Consider the following 10,979-nt stretch of genomic DNA (forward strand, 5'->3'; position numbering starts at 1 on the left):
GGAGGGAAAGTGGTGGTCAGCATCACCTCAACACAGCAAGGACCGTGCTTCCCTGCTGCAGGGATGCTGCAGGAGGCTGTCCCAGACCCCTTTTGCAGTGGCCTTTGGGGCACACGTGCTCCTGGCCACGCTGCCAGCCCCTCAGAGGTGAGTCCAGCTTGTGGGAACTGCCCAAAATCCCAAATGGACCAGTGGCTGGAATATCATGCCCAAATCAAAGGCATGAGGAGTGACCTGGGAATTTGTGAGTGTCCCTAAGCCTTTCCTTGGAGCCAGCCCTGTGTGCACCAATTTTATATAGCCCTCAGAAGGGCGTGATTTTGTTCAATTATCCCTAAAGTTTCTCTTCTAACGTCCCTTGACATGGAAACGCGTGTGAGCAAAGGTTCCTGGTGAGAATTCCCAGATTTCCTTTGAGTAAGCAGTGACAAAATCCCCAAATGCCCAGGTGGGTTATGGTGAGCCTGCAAAAGGGGCTGTGGGACAGCAGCAGGGTGTCACAAAGGTTCACCTTTTTCTCAGCAACTTAGAGCTTCAAAAACTCAAAGGATTCACGTTAAATCCTGCCGAGCTGGGCTCTGCACAGCCCCAGGGCTGGATTTAGCCCGGAAACCTGTGGTTCCTGAGGGATAAATGCAGTCACCAACACCTGGAGTAATGGGCAACAGACAAGGAATCCAAGAGGAGAAAGCAATTTGACAATGCTTCTTTTGCCATGAAGGATTTGAATGCAGATCGTGGGTAGGATTACCTTAAGGGGTGAGCTTTCAGGTGCTTCATCCCTCAGATTAGTGGCATTTTGCTGGAAAACTCTTGTTCCTCAGCAACAAATCATGACAGTACTTGGCAGAGGAGTGGGGAAACTCTCAAAAAAAGTGGCACAGGACATGACAGGCACTGCCTTAGCCAGAAAAACCTTCAAAATAAAACCCCCAGAAAATAAATATGCAAAGATACAGGCAACTAAATAAGAGAAAAATTCATTAGGCCTCAGAAATACTAGAATTTAGAATGATTTCACGGAGCCAACAGCAAGGTGTACCTGAGGGAGCTTCATTAAAGAAGAGTTTACTTTTCTTATCTGCAATCTGCCCCAGCCCCAGTCCCGTGTCTGCCAGAGCAGCAGATGTAGGGATAAGCCTGGTCCCTGCAGAGCCCAATCTCCCTCTCCCAGTCCTCCCAGTCCAGACTTGTTTCTTTCTGCTCTTTCAATAAAAGAAAGGTAAACACCCCACACCCAGCTGCAGTGGCTTGTGATTATTTTCAGTATTGCCTGTCAAATTATAAATTAAATAAATTCCTCTTTGTTCGAGGAGGAGCAGAACAGCCCATTCCCCATCCCATTCCCATATCCCATATCCCATTCCCATATCCCACAGCTCCCACATCCCATTCCTATATCTCATTCCCATATCCCCACCCATTCCCCCATCCCATTCCCATATCCCATTCCCCATCCCATTCTCATATCCCATTTCCCCATCCTGTTTCCCATCCCATTTCCCTATCCCATTCCCCATCCCATTCCCATATCCCATTCCCCATCCCATTGCCCATCCCATTCCCATATCCCACATCCCATATCCCACATTCCATATCCCACAGGTCCCATATCCCATTCCCCATCCTGTTTCCCATCCCATTCCCCACCCCATTCCCATATCCCCTTCCCACATCCCATTCCCCATCCCATTCCCATATCCCCTTCCCACATCCCATTCCCCATCCTTTCCCCATCCCATCCCGCCCGTTCCCGGCCCCGTCCCGCCGCCGCCGGCGCTGCAGCGGCCGGGGCTCGGCCCTAGGTGGCACCGCGACTCCGCCGCGGCCACCGCGTCCCGCCGGGAGCGGCGGGAGCAGCGGACGGGACAGCCCCGGCCAGACCCGCAGCCGCCCGCGATGTCCCGCTGCCCCCCGGCTTCCCCACCGCCACCCCCGAGCTGTCCCCTTGTCCCCCGGCTGCCCCACCGCCACCCCCGAGCTGTCCCCTTGTCCCCCGGCTTCCCCACCGCCACCCCCGAGCTGTCCCCCTGTGCCCCCGGCTGCCCCTGGGCTGCTCCACGTCCTTGCCCAGCACCTGCTGCTGCTTCGGGCTCAGCCCTGTCCGGAGAACCTCGCACAGCACAGAGCTCCCAGCCCTGTCACCTGCCTGTCACCTGCCCTCCGTGCCACCTTTAGCACCCCCAGGGCAAATCCTGCCGCAAGGTCGGGCTCCCAGGACCCCCGCCCGGGGGGCAGAACCAGCTCCTGCAGCTCCTGCAGTGGCACAGGCAGCACCCCTGCCCCACGGGTGCCCTGTCCCCCTCCAGTTGCAGCAGGCTGGGCATGGGACCCTGCCCCACTGAGGATGCCACCTTGCCCGTGGCCAGCTCCAGGCACAGCTTGTGCAGCCCAGGAGCCCGAGCTGCTGCTGGGTTTTCAGCAGCTCACCCATCCCAGGATGGTATCACAGGGCCTTGAGGCTGCTGCTTGATGTGGGAACTCCTGACGATTAAAGAGGGCTTTGGGGCATCCATGGAATGAATCCCCCCGTTTTTTCCTCCCTGGGAGAGTGATTCCCCAAGCAGGAGCAGTGGGTTTTCCTCCACTCTGAGCTCCAGTCCTCTCCCCATCCTGCTCCTCGCATGGTGTGCATGCCACAGGAGCAGGTCCCTTCAGGGCCCAGCGCCCAGGACTCTCTGGTTGTTGCATGGATGACCCACTCCACCATCTCTTCCAGAAATCAGAGCTCAGGATTCCTGCTGAGGTTTCCCCAGCAGCTGAGATGGGCCTGGAGAGGGGTGCAGGATGGCCCAGAGCTGGTCTGTCCTGGCAGAACCAGCCCCTCTTGGTGCCAGACCCCCGTGCAGGGAGAGAAGCCGGGATCCCACCTCTGCTCAGAGGGGTCCTTAGGTACAAAGCTGCTTCCCCTCACTCCCAGACATCCATGAACCAAACTGGGGCGAGCACACACTTCAGTGGGGGGCTGACAGCTCACCCTTGACACGGAGCTCATTTCACTCCATCCCCCTCCTCATTTATTTATGGGCCTTCATCGCAGCGCGCCTTCACCCTGATGGACGGTGTTTGCACATGTTCCTCTTATCCAGAACATGGGGCTTTGCAGCCACTTCTCTATTTACTGTAATTTTTAGCTCAGACACAAGCAGAACTCCCACCCTGTCTGGGCGTCTCAGTGCAGAAAACAAGACTAAACTATTTTGGGATGTTTTTCCCTTTTCCTCATACTTGGGTGCTTTCCCATGTGGCTAAATCTTTGGAGCCTTGGGGAGAGTGAACCTGTTTCACACACCCCTGAGAGCTGCCTCTGACCCCTGCACAACTTTAACCCCCTCCTCTGACCACAGGCACCTCCCACACAGGGCAGCTTCATGCTCCACTTGGTTTTCCGAGCTAGGAAACGCATCCAGTGCCAGGGATGAGCTGAGAGCACAGAGGATGGGATGGAGCCTCCCAGGCTCCATCCTCACCCTCCTCCTTGTCACCTCGTCTGGTCACACCTCCTCAGGGTGCTCAGAATACTGTCTACTGCTGCCTCAGGACAAGGAAGGAACATGAGTTTGGCCTTGTTTGCCTGGCAAATGTGGAGAAGAGCCTGGAAAATGCCCCTTTGCCTCCATCACTCCCATTTTAGTCCCACTGGGTGGCACCCGCTGGGGAAAGGCTGGCAGTGAGCAACGCTTCCCCCCTCCTGCCTCTGTCACAGCCAAGGGTCTCTCCATTGAAGTTTACTTTAAGGTCTAATAAAATTTCCAAACTGGAAAAATCTTTATGCAGAGGTTTGCTTTGTTTAAAGGAAGAGGGCCATAAAGATAAAGCCTCGCCTGCCCGGGCGAGGGGCCGCGCCTCAGCCCTTCCCTCCAGCCCGGCTGCGGCCGGAGGAAGAGCTTGTTTTCCTAACGAGAAGTTTGAAGATTAAAAGGGGAAAAAAATCAGCCATTTGGAATCCTCTACTGACGCTGCAAATACCCTCGTTAATAGATATGTCTCGTTTTGTTACCTCATTTTAATTAATCACTAAACAAAGACAGCTGCCAAAGTTTGGCTCTGGCTTTGAGCCTACAACTGACTTGAAGCCCTTGAAAAATAGACTATTTATGGTGCCTGGGCTTAAAGCTTAAATTTCTTGTATAAACTTTACCCTTCCTAAGAATAGCGTGGGGAGAGTTTTGCTGGCCCCATGCACGGTGCCCATGCCCCATGCCCAGCCCCGTATGGGCCAGGAGGGATCGGGGTCCCTCGTGCTGCTGACAGCCCCATCTCACAGCACAGGAGCAGCTGCACCAGTTCCAGGGTGTCCCTCAGCAAGTGCTGTCCCAGCCCTGCTGTCCCCACACAGGCAGGTGCCACCACCAGTGGAGGTGCCCGATTCCCTTTGCCAAGTGAGAGTTATGCACAGGGCAGAGCATCCTGGTGCAGGAGAGCATCCCTGTGTCCCTAGGGCTGGCTGGGTGCCTAAGGGAAGTATTTGAATCCCAGACATGCAGTGTGTGCGGTGAAGAAGTTATTTCATGTTTTAGGGCATGGCTGCTGCCTCCAGCCCTGCCACTTTCCCTGTGGGATGGGGCTCCTGCTTCATACACACCCCAAATACCAGAGCCTTGGGATTTGGCATCGTGCTGGAGCTGCTCAGGCTGCCCACAGCAGGGACACGAGGCTTCTATGTCCCCCCTTGGATGCCAGCTTGGGGCTTCACAGGCTCAGAAAGGGCACTTTCATTGATGTCTGTATTTTTGGGAGTATCCTGGGGAAAGGTTTCAGCTTGTCCTTCCCCATCCCTTCAGCTCACAGGCAGGGAAGGAGCTCTCCTGGAGGGCTGGGGCTTGGCAGGGGGAGCAGCCCCAGTGCAGCCTTTGGGCTGCCAGGGGATGCTCAGGGCAGGGCAGGCTGCAGCGGGGGCTGCGGGGCTGGGGAGCTGCTCTCGGGGCTCTGCAGAGCCCGGTGTCCGTCCTGCTGCCCAGTGTCCGTCCTGCTGCCCGGTGTCTGTCTGTCCTACTGCCCGGTGTCCGTACTGCTGCCTGGTTCTGTCTGTCCTGCTGCCCAGTGTCCGTCTGTCCTGCTGCCCAGTGTCTGTCCTGCTGCCCAGTGTCTGTCTGTCCTACTGCCCGGTGTCCATCCTGCTGCCTGGTTCTGTCTGTCCTACTGCCCGGTGTCCGTCCTGCTGCCTGGTTCTCTGTCCTGCTGCCCAGTGTCCGTCTGTCCTGCTGCCCAGTGTCTGTCCTGCTGCCCAGTGTCTGTCTGTCCTACTGCCCGGTGTCCATCCTGCTGCCTGGTTCTGTCTGTCCTGCTGCCCGGTGTCTGTTCCTCCTACTGCCTGGTGTCCGTTCATCCTACTGCCCAATGCCCGTCCCACTGCCCGGTGTCTGTCTGTCTGTCCCGCTGCCCAGTGTCCATCCCACTGCCCGGTGTCTGTCCGTCCCGCTGCCCGCTGTCTGTCTGTCCGTCCCTCTGCCCGGTGTCTGTCCGTCCCGCTGCCCGCTGTCTGTCTATCTGTCCTTCTGCCCGCTGTCTGTCTGTCCGTCCCGCTGCCCGCTGTCTGTCTGTCCGTCCCGCTGCCCACTGTCTGTCCGTCCCGCTGCCCGCTGTCTGTCTGTCCGCCCCGCTCGGGATGTGGCTGCATCCCCGGGCTCCGCGGCGGCTCCGCTGCCCTGCTGCAGCCCCGGAGCGGGAGCGGAGCCAGGCTGCAGGACGAGCTCCTCCAGCTGCAGCCGGGAACCCGCAGCTCATATTTCACCCCGCCAGCAGGTCTCCCCCGCGGGTGACACCGAACGCGTGTCCCACGCGCTGGAGGCACGGGCGGCCGGCCCCCGCCCGCCCACACAGCCGCAGCCGTGCGCCGCCGGCCCCTCGGATCAGCCGCGCTGCCCGGCCGGACTGCGGTGCTCGCGGCTAAGCGGGACGGAAACCCAGCCGGGCCCGCCCTGCCGGTCCTGCCGGCACCTGCCGGGATCCGGGTGCTGCCACATCCAAACCCTGCACCCTACCTTGATCTGGGGTGCTGCCCCATCCAAACCCCTCGTCCTGCCGGGATCCGGGTGCTGCCACATCCAAACCCTGCACCCTACCTTGATCTGGGGTGCTGCCACATCCAAACCCCTCGTCCTGCCTGGATCCGGGTGCTGCCACATCCAAACCCCGCGTCCTGCCTGGATCCGGGTGCTGCCACATCCAAACCCCTCATCCTGCCGGGATCCGGGTGCTGCCACATCCAAACCCTGCACCCTACCTTGATCTGGGGTGCTGCCACATCCAAACCCCTCATCCTGCCGGGATCCGGGTGCTGCCACATCCAAACCCCTCATCCTGCCTGGATCCGGGTGCTGCCACATCCAAACCCCACATCCTGCCGGGATCCGGGTGCTGCCCCATCCAAACCCTGCGTCCTGCCTGGATCCGGGGTGCTGCCACATCCAAACCCTGCGTCCTGCCAGGATCTGGGGTGCTGCCACACCCAAACCCCACATCCTGCTCTGATATGGGTGCTGCCACACCTAAACCCCTCATCCTGCCGGGATCCAGGTGCTGCCACATCCAAACCCTGCGTCCTGCCCTGATCTGGGGTGCTGCCACATCCAAACCCCACATCCTGCCGGGATCCGGGTGCTGCCACATCCAAACCCCGCGTCCTGCCTGGATCCGGGTGCTGCCACATCCAAACCCCGTGTCCTGCCTGGATCCGGGGTGCTGCCACATCCAAACCCCACATCCTGCCTGGATCCGGGTGCTGCCACATCCAAACCCCACATCCTGCCTGGATCCGGGTGCTGCCACATCCAAACCCCACATCCTGCCTGGATCCGGGTGCTGCCACATCCAAACCCCACGTCCTGCCTGGATCCGGGTGCTTCTAAAGGACATTTTGTACAGAAATGCAGCCATATTTCTGTATTGGTATAGAAACTTATTAATATAGAAGCTCCCACCTCTCCACCCCAGAAATGTCACTGTTCCCCTTTTTGTGCCTGTCCTAAAAGCTTCTCAAGAACATTTTGTGCGGACTGCAGCCCTGCCCTGTGCAAACACACCATGAGCAGAGCTCTCCTGGGCAGGGTGTGGATGTGACACTGAGGAACCTTCCACAGGGTCCATCGCACCCATCTCATTTCTGCTCTGGGCCCTTCTGGGGCTCTGCCTCAGGTCTGTCCTAGACCAGGAGCTGCTTTGCCAAAAGGACTTCACTGTCAGCTGCTGTGTAAACAAAGCCGGTGGGAGCTGGGATTTATGGAAGAGCTGGGGAAGGGCTGGTGGAGATCCCCCAGCTCCCCGGCCAGCTCTGCTGCCCCGACCAAAGGGACGTGTTTGTTAGTGTGAGCAGCAGGTTCGCCGGCAGGTGAGTTTACAGCAAGGTGGATATAAATAAATAGAAGGAAAAGGACTTTCCCTGCCCGGGGAGTGGCATCCTGCCCGCCCAGGGAGGGCTGCCCTTGGCCTGGATGCCGGTCGGAAGAGGGATTTGCTTCCAGGGACCTCCCTGCTGGTGTCAAAAAACCTACAAGGACTTGGTTGTTATTCTCTTTTTTTATTCTTTGAGGGGCGGGGCAGGGTGAAAGCTGGAGAGAGAGAAGGGGACTGCCCCCAGCGCTGTCCCCAGCACCACGGTGGCACTGAGGGCACAGGCGGGTGGACATTGCTCTGCTTGTTTCTCAGTGAGGAGAAAGCCCTGGGGATGTGCAGGGGTTTATAGGCAGGTCATGCCACGCCTGTTTTGGCAGTCAGCCTGCAAGAGGGATGGCTGTGCTCAAGGTGACAGCACCTCTGGGTGCTGGGCACAGCTCAATGAACCCCCCAGAGCTCGGCTACGTGGGGACAGACTGTGTGTGATCCCTGAGCCCACACTCAGGAGAGCAGCATGCAGGAAGTGCCACCTGCCCCTGCCACCTGTGTGACATCAGCCCCTGTTGCTGCCTGAGAGCAGAAGGCTCCAGGGTGACCTTAAAGCCCCTTCCAGTGCCTAAAGGGGCTTCAAAGAGCTGGAGAGGGACTTGGGACAAGGGCCTGGAGTATCAGGACACAGGGAATGGTTTCCACTGCCAGAGGGCAGGGATGGATGGGATATTGGGCAGGAATTGTTCCCTGGGAGGGTGGGAGGCCCTGGCACAGGTTTGGTTTGGCAGCTGTGGCTGCCCTTGGTAGGGGGACAGGTTGGAATGGGCTTGGAGCAGCCTGGGACAGTGGAAAGCATCCCTGCTCATCGCAGAGCATGGGATGTAATGGTTCTTAAGGTCCTTTCCAACACTTCCAACCTTTCCTACGATTCTCCGTGCCCCATCCTTCAGCTCACCATTTCCCAGCTCCATCCAAGCAGGGGCACTTTGAGACCTGTTCCTGCTCACCCAGACTGGCCTCCCTGGCCTGAAAGAAATGCCAGCACACGCTGAGCCAGCGAGCCTGGCAGGGACTGACCCACAAGTGCCACCCTGGGCTGGGATCTGCCCCACTCCTCCCTGCCAGGCTGTGACTCCCCCAGGTGCCTCTGCTCCCCTCTGCCAGTGCACAGCCACTTTATTGGGGTGCAGAGAGCCGGGGGGGCCGGGGTGGTGCTGCCCCCTCCCCATGCAGCCCGGCACTGAGTGTGCCCGGCTGGGGCTGTGCCAGGAGGGGACAGCAGCGGCGGAGGCGCCCGGGCAGCTCTCCCGGGAGGCCCCGTCCCCCGCCTCTGCTCCGCGGGCTGCAAGAAGTTAATTTATTTTTGGAAAAGCAGCTCGCAGAGTTTGTCTAATTCCACCCGCACCAGCTCCGTTCACTCTATTTTAAACCAGTTCTTACTGTGCTTCAAGTTTATAAAACACAATCAGTGCTCCCCGGTCAGAGCAGCCCTAACCCGCGGAGCAGGCGAGGAGTGGCAGAGCAGCATCTCCTGCAGGACGCTCTAGCTCAGCCGAAAAGCGCACAGGTAATGAATTCTTCCTCTTCGTGTTCTGCTGTCCTGCGGCCACCTGCGTGACGGTGACACCGGCACCGGCGGGTGGGGACGGCTTTCGGGGGACCAGCGCAGCCGGGCATCACCGCTGCTGGGCTTTGTGGGGTGCCACCCGGCCGCTGGTGCCTGCAGAGAGGTGTCTGAGGAGCGTGGCGCTCCTTCGGCAGCGGGCACCAGGTGCGTTGGGCACTCAGGAGCCAGCCTGGCAGGCAGAGGTGCTGCGGAGGCAGCGCCGGCTGAGCACCGGCAGGATGGTGCTGATGGGCCGCTGGGTTCCCCGCAGGTTCCCAAAGCTTCTGGCTGTGCTGCAGCCTCGGGACGCTGCTCTGGTGGCTTCTCTGGTGTCCCCACCCCAGCTGGCACGGTGGGTCCCCCCAGCAGCTCAGCTGTGCCCTGTCACCCTGCTTTTACTCCTCCTTTGCCATGAGCGTGTCACGGCTCCATTAACTGCGGAGGGTCATTCTGGTCGCACCAAAAACTCAGAGTTTAATGCAACTTCTCAGTGACTCACCACTGCAACCCACAAAAACTGTTTAGGAGCGGCTCCCGGCATCTCTGAGACGCAGAAATCCGGGGCATTTTTGGACCGCTTTGTTTCTATTACACAAATTCTTGACGGAAACGCTGCCAGTCAGAGCGCGCTGATGTCACTCGCGGAGCGCTCGGGGAGGTTTGTCAGCCTCTGCTGGGCTCTGGGATGTCTCGGGGTTAAAGCTTTCCAAAGCACCGCCTCGGCAGCCGCAGCCGGGGCATTTCCAGCACGGAGGGCTCGGCAGCAGAACCGCTCCGTGCCCCCGGTGCTGCCCGCGGGCATCCTCGGGCATCCTCCCTCGGGCATCCTCCCTCGGGCATCCTCCCTCGGGCATCCTCCCTCCTCATGCCGGCAGCCTCAGGGCACGCCCGAGTGTTTGGGGAGCAGGGAGGGCTCAGCACTGAGAGCCCATCCTGCTTCACTGCTTCGTGCTGCCTCCCATCATCTCAGCGCCCCAAAAGGCAGAAAAAAAGCACCCCAAAAGGCAGAAAAATGAAAGTTCCTTTTTAAGGATGGCACGAGGCGACCTCTCCTGTAAATGTCATTTGCCAGATGGCCCCAGGGACAGCAGCAGGTGGTGACCCCAAGTCCCCCCCTCCAGTGCTGCTCTCTCTGGTGCTGCCTGTGTATTGTGGTGGTCCAGCTTGGAGGGGAAGGGAAATGAGGTTCTTGTGTGCAGCGTTCAGGCTAAAAATAGTTTCCCTCTTGTGCTCCATCTGAATGGGCAGCCACATATGACTGTACATGGATTTGTCTGATAGTCCCGTTTCAGTGTAAGAGACAAAATATCTTAGTTATGGCTTTGTTCTGCAGCTAACAATGGGTAGCTAAAAATATCCGACTTTGTTCCACTCAATAAAGTTCTCTCAAGGGGAGACACTAACGTTCCATTTTTGCCAAATCCATGCGAAACACGGCCAAAGAAAATGCGCATTTTTGCCAGCAGCTTTTCATAAAACATGTAACGAGCAGAAAACTCAGTCCTGTCGGGCTGTGCTGTCGGCTCTGCGGCATCCCGGGACTCCTGCCTGCCTCGGGAGCATCCCGGCCCTGCGGCTTCCTCCCGCCCTCATCCTCCTCTGGGCTGGGCTGCTTGGTGGTCGCTGTGGTCTGCCTCCAATTCCCTCCTTTCCCATCTGATGGCAGCCAGGGCTGGAGGCTGGCCAGGCTGAGCTGCTGGTGCTGTGAGCACCCTGGCACAGCTGTTGGTGCTGTGAGCATCCTGGCATGGCTGTTGGTGCTGTGAACAGCCTGGCACGGCTGCTGTGCTTGTGCACAGCCTGGCACGGCTGCTGTGCTCGTGCACAGCCTGGCACGGCTGCTGTGCTTGTGCACAGCCTGGCATGGCTTCTGGTGCTGTGAGCAGCCTGGCACGGCTGCTGTGCTCGTGCACAGCCTGGCACGGCTGTTGGTGCTGTGAACAGCCTGGCACAGCTGCTGCCATGCTCTCACAGCCTCACAGGCAGGAGGAAACCTCTCCAAGCTGGCACAGCCCTGTGCAGAGTGGGCAGAGCGAGGAGATGGACT

Source organism: Lonchura striata, chromosome 19 (genome assembly GCF_046129695.1).
Source record: "Lonchura striata isolate bLonStr1 chromosome 19, bLonStr1.mat, whole genome shotgun sequence".
NCBI classification, from domain to species: Eukaryota; Metazoa; Chordata; class Aves; order Passeriformes; family Estrildidae; genus Lonchura; species Lonchura striata.